Consider the following 6,413-nt stretch of genomic DNA (forward strand, 5'->3'; position numbering starts at 1 on the left):
TATTCTGCTCTTCTCTTCGTGCTCATTTTCTGTCCTACTTGTGACCAATGACATAAATTTATAAGAAATCTCCTGAGCAAAGGGTAGAGTCTATCAGCATAAGAACTGGCTACTGAACTTGGATTCAGTAATATTAGGCACAAAATTTATTTGCCTGAAAAATCTATTAGCAATACACGTACGTGTTTCACTAATATTTATAGTAAAATTAGAAGAAGCTATTTTTTTGCCTCAATTATGAGCCTGAATAATGTGTTAACTTCAATTTTATCTTTTCTTTATATGGAATCATAGTGTTTATAAGCAATAGGATAATAAAATAGGGCTACTGCATATTAGAATATGCAACTTTGAATCACTTGTAAATAATGAAGCTTAAAGCAAACGAATCCTAAACAATTAAGGCTTTATAAATTGCACAAGGTATTGTTAACCGTAAGCACTTTTGTGTTATTAACAAGTAAGAAGTTTTATAATAAAAAAACTTTTAAGTTAAAAAATTCTTTAAATGGTCTTCAATACATCCTGTGTAAAAAGGTGTAGGTGAAAATATTAGGAGTAACTGTACCCAACTCTTGCAAATTTGAGTAAATGTGTTGTTTGAAATCATCCCCCACAAACAAAGTTGCCTGCCCCTTCTAATACCAACCAATTTAAAAATCACTTTAAAGTTCTCAAAATAATAGTCTGCTCCTGTGAGTAATTACAATTACATGTTATGTAGATTTAATTACTTAAACAGTATGTGTCATGAGGGTATAAATCAGGGACCTGTGGGAAAATGTCGTCCTTCATCCCTGCATCAGGAGCAGGCTATCAAAGAAGTGAACGAAGTCCTTGGGGTTGGAACAAAGACACTTGATCCTTTTGTAAACCCAAGTCATCTCTTCTCCTTCAGCTAAAGGGAGAATTAGTGTTATTTCTCAGACGGGAAACAGAAACACATCAGGTAACACAAAGGAACAAAAGATGATGTCTTAGAAGCAGGAAGCTAAAGAACTGTTTCCAAACCAACACGTTCAAGCTGATGCCTTCCATCAGATTTCTGTGTTCACAGCCCCACCCCACCCAAGGCTCTAGTAAAAGCTAGCAAAAAAGAGTCATGAGTTTACTAGTGGTTAAATTTAGCTCATAAAAGAATGGAATAGTAAATATAACTCATTTACACTCAGTATGGAGAAATGACTCAGGGTGACATTAAGATTACTAAGAATACCAGGGCAATATAGGTAAATATGGTGACCTGTAAGTTCTTTGGAAGCTGAAGAGTAGACTTGTCATGGGGCAGGCAAGACAAAAAGACTCAAGATAACTTTACAGTCCAGAGACATTGGTGCCAACATATAGGGTCGAGTGAAGACATAAAGCTGGAAGGCACCATGTTTAACCTGGCTAGACGGAAATTCATTCTTGGAATCCTACTTATAAAAACTCACTCTTTTTCTTCTAACTTTGTATTTCTTATCTAATGGATATATTAGTTCTCCTAAAAGTCTAAACTTTTGCTTAGCAAAATAATTCGTTTAGGCTTTTTTGTTGGGGAGGGAACAAGAGATTTTGGTGGAAAAGTGGGAAAAATAGAGGAGGATAAAGTTGTGAGAAGGGTTTCAGTGGAAAAAGTCTGTGTCTGGAAACTGCCATGTTATCCTTGACAAGTCCCTTCCTTTGTCTGAAGCTCACTTTCCTCATGTGTAAAATGGAAATAATGATAATGACTTACCAAACTATCAACAGGATCACAAGAGATGAAGCAAGATCACAAGAGATGAGGCCTATAAAAGGTCAAATGCAATGTCTGGAATATAGTAGACTCTTTAAAAAGTTTGTTTCATAAAGTTCCTGTAGAAAACTCATAATCTGTCTTGACTGAAACAGAGGACCAATGAGGGTTTTTAGTATTATTTTCTTATTATATATTTTGGTTAAAATTTAAATAGGAAACAGTGTAGACCCAGACAGTCCTAATGTGGCTATGTACCTGGAATTATGTCATGAGACTAAGAAGAAAGAGGGCAAGAAAGAAAATGACCCGGATCAGCTCTAGAGACAGCACAGCCTTCCTGCCTGAATACTCCAACAGAAATTTCCTGATTTTTGCAGGAATTGGTGGCACTGTATATTTTATATCCTCTAACTCCTAAAAGGAATGGATAAGCAATATAATGGACAATGAGTTACTATCACGTGCCTTCAGCACATGGAACGGAGCTCACTGCAGTAGGATATTGTTTAGACATACCTCCAGAATAGGAGAACAAGAGGTTGAGGGGAGAAGCTAAAACTCTTACATTCTGATCTTGCTCTCTGAATTGAGGCTTGATCAAAATTTCCCATGAATTAATTGTTACATGAAGTGCAGCCCTAAAAGGTGATAAAAAATTAGGTGGAATGCAGACATATCTGCTCCAGCCAGCCCAGTAAATCTTGACTGTACAGCTATAAGAGAACACCGTATTACATGTGGAGAATACCACTTGCCCAAAGACAACTTTCACATTAAAGAAATACATGATTTTTTCTTCTCTCTTTAATAACTATAAGAGATCTTGGAAATCTATTAATGCAATTTCTCCTACTGTGTTTTGTAACAGTCACCAAATAATATGCTTTCACTATAGATGGCAGCAAGTTTGATTTTAAACAAAGGCGATTTAGACAAATCTCAGGGTCTGTGTAAAAAGATTTTTAGAATATTCATGAATTCTGATCTCACACACTTTAAAACAATAACACTTTTGTATGTATGTAAACCAATTTTATCACCTTTAGAGCAATCATTAATGCCTTTAATAATGAATACTTTATTTAAAATTACACACAGGGTTATAAATTTTTACAACTTTTATAAAATTATTGACAATGTCTCAATCCACATTTTGACATCATTGCCCCTATATATGCAAAGCATATGCCAGTAGAGACAAAGAGTAATCTATATTATAATTCACAACTTAGTTTTTAGTCTTTTTTTTTAAACTAAATACCTCGGTATCTCTTTCCTCTAACAATGACAATACTTGTATATGATATGTCAACTATTCTTAGGTATAGCTTCAAATATATTAGCCTTGGTAAATGAAAGAGGCATGAGTAAACATTGATCATATAGCAGATGACTAAAATTTTACAGACATAAATATATTTTTGCTATTCACAATTTGTTTTGCTTTGTTGTATTTCAATTGTGTGGCACCAAAAAAATAGATATGAAATTAGTCCTTCACACCGAGATTTCATATTATTGGAAGAGCTTTGATTATTTGGGGAAATTTTATACTGGTGAAAAAGGCATATGGTGACTATGCTTTTAAAGAACTCTTTATAGTTGAAATACAAATTTCATCATAAATGCCTACAGCTATATTGCAACATTTAAGCATTATGAATAAATCCAAGCTCAGGTCTTCTTGTGTATTTAATATAAGTACTATTTGGAAACATTTTACAGAAAAACTGTTTAAAATAGTTTGTTACAAATTAAAATATTAACAGCCACTAAGGGATCAAATATAGAAACTTAAATTATTATTTTGTTCTTTAAACAAAGAAATAAATTGAGCTGATTATAATATTTCATGAATTTCAATGTAACAAATGACTTCATGGGATATAACAGGAAACCAAGCTAATTTCCCATCAATTGCACTGTCGAAGATTGTCCTACTGTAATATTTTGGTTTTAGGGCATTAGGACTTATTTCTAGCAGAATACTGGAGTAGAACTATTCAATTCTGACATGGTCATTCATTTCTGTCTAGGACCTAGGTACATTTTAATAGATGGGATGAGAGAGAAAGGGCTGTTTTGTCTCTCAAGGAATTGCTAAACCAGATGTTGAAAAGGGAGGAGAGATTTTCGAATTTTAGCTGAAAAGCACTATCCAAAGAATTAAAAACTGACATCCAATCAGTAACAATGCTTCCAGCCAGATAGCTTTGAACCCTCCTGAGTCCACCTCTGGCCGCTTCTTTACTCCTCTATGAGGTGACTTTTTCACGTCACTTGCTGTACATTTGCAGAGGATTTCTGCTCGAAGCATGCAGATCACCATCTGCTCCACAGATCAAAGGCATCCATCTCCAAGATTCCTCACTGAAACAAGGGTCAATGTTGGGAAATTCAATTCAGTGAAAGCCACTCAAAAAATGAATTGCAGATTTCAATAAATTTTAATTTTTAAAAGAATCAAATCTCTATAATACCTAGCTAAAAAGTTAAAATATACTAATACTGTGGTATCACAATTAGTTTTCCTAAACTATCATATTTTCTATCTGGCTCTTTGGAAAGAAAAAAATGACTTTGCCATACTTCAAAGACAGTTTTTAAATAGTCTTTCATTCTGTCTTAGTAGGCAAAAGCTTTTATAAATATTATTTACAAAGAAATAGATGGTTATAAAAATCTAAGCTTATTTTCAAGATATAAAGACATGTTTTTGAATCAAGTTTGCTTGTTAGGAAGTTAAGCAGCTTTTCTTTCCCTTCACGATTTTTCAAGCTATCTTATCCTCAGAAGATTTATGCTGAGTTGAAAATAACAAAAAGTAAGAAACTGAACCCCAAATTTCTGATCTTAGGAAATGGGAGGCCCTCTGAACTTTCACAATAATCCAACAGAGGGCAGTGGAATTTCACAGATGGATTTGATGGCTGTTCTGAAAGATCCCCAGAATGTAAATCTCTAAAGAGAAATCTGTCTTAACACAGCTACCTCAGGAAAAGGGGAATTATTGCACTTAATTAAAGTGTATTGACACCATATGCGGCCCCACCTCCCCACCTCTGCTTTTTGGATTCATTAATGATTACAAAAAAAATCAGAGACTAGTAAGGGCAATATTTCTATAGAGTCTGTGACTTAACTGCTAAACATTAATCCTATAAAAATTAAACTTAAACAAAAAGCTAGTTAGCGAGCAGAAGGCTTTCAAATGAGACAATTTATGTTCATTATCTCTATAACTCAAAGAAATGTCATTGGACTGTTTTTTAAAATAGTATTCTTTTAATGACAGTTTGTATGTTCTTATGTAATATTTTGAACAATTTTAAAAGACACAAAAGTTCTCATTATCTTTGCCAAGGAAGTGCATATAAAAAATTGAACATTTTACCTCCCCTAAATAGAAACAAAAACAATAATTTTACATGTCTCCATATACCATAAAGTCCTTGGTCTTTGAATAAAACACATCCATTATAGTTGAAAATGAAATTCTTTTGTCATAACTAGGACATCGATAAAAAATTAAGTTAAATTAAACTCTTTGGGAAAAAATATTATATACCTAATTATCTGATTTTGTGGTATATATATATCTGATATATATATATATATATATACCCGTATGTAGTTAATACTTTCTCTTCTTTATTCCCTTTATTTGTCAGAAACCTTTTCTTGTATCCTTTCATTTGTTTTCAAACTGAGTTTTTACTTTATACTCTTCAAAACACATGGAAGTAGAAAAACATATTTCACTTTCCAATCTGTTCTAGAATTAACACCTGAGATCTGGAATTTTTTAATGTTCTAATTAAATTGTGTTTTTCTTCATACTTTTTAATTTTATTTCAAACATCTATTCATTTTTTACGACAAAATAATAAACAATGATTGGGGAGCATTTAGAAGATATAGATACCAATATAAAATAAATTTAAAATAACCCATACTTCTACCTCCCATAGATACACTGTCAGAGTGATGATGTTTTGCCTTCCTGTCTTTTTCATATATATGCACATGAAATATGTATATATTTTATACATGTTGATATATATTTTTCACATATATCAGTATATATTTCACATATATGTGTGTGAAATATATATACATATACAAAAATATATATACACATATATATTTCTGTATATATAGATATGTACATACTCACATATATTTAATAACATTGGATTACACCAGCTATAGAATTTTGTAATTTGTCTATTTTACCTAACATGCTCTGAAGACTTTCCCAGGTCTTTAGGTGATCACTCTCTGATTTTAAATGGCTATAAACCATTGCATCAGATGGACTTACATAATTCATTCACTTTTTCCTTGTAGATCAATGATTTACCTGACACTTTAGTAGTCCAGAAATTGAAAATGGATTCCAAAGTCAAAAAGATTCCATGATACCAATTGTAACTCTTTCGGTTGGAAAGTTCTGTGTCTTTTACATTAGATTCATCACAAGTCTAAATAAACAGTAACTGCAATAAAGAAGTCGTAAAAGATAAGGAAGGAAATTAACTGTGTTTTTAGGGATGAGATAAATATTTTAAAGACCGTATTTTAATAACATGAATAAAGAAAAGTAAAGTTTGCATCTCTGACTTTATATAAATTTGTCACAGATGAATGCTTTCATGTATAATAACTCTCTTGATCCTTTTCTTAAGGT

At 32.3% G+C, this 6,413-nt stretch overlaps 1 pseudogene; it reads right to left on the reverse strand.

Annotated features, from left to right (window-relative positions):
• Positions 1 to 4,052, reverse strand: part of LOC124247262 (ras-related protein Rab-9A-like) — a 119,789-nt pseudogene extending 115,737 nt beyond the window's left edge.
• Positions 4,053 to 6,413: the final 2,361 nt, after the last annotated feature.

The sequence above is a fragment of the Equus quagga genome, chromosome 11 (genome assembly GCF_021613505.1).
Source record: "Equus quagga isolate Etosha38 chromosome 11, UCLA_HA_Equagga_1.0, whole genome shotgun sequence".
In the NCBI taxonomy this organism is placed as follows: Eukaryota; Metazoa; Chordata; class Mammalia; order Perissodactyla; family Equidae; genus Equus; species Equus quagga.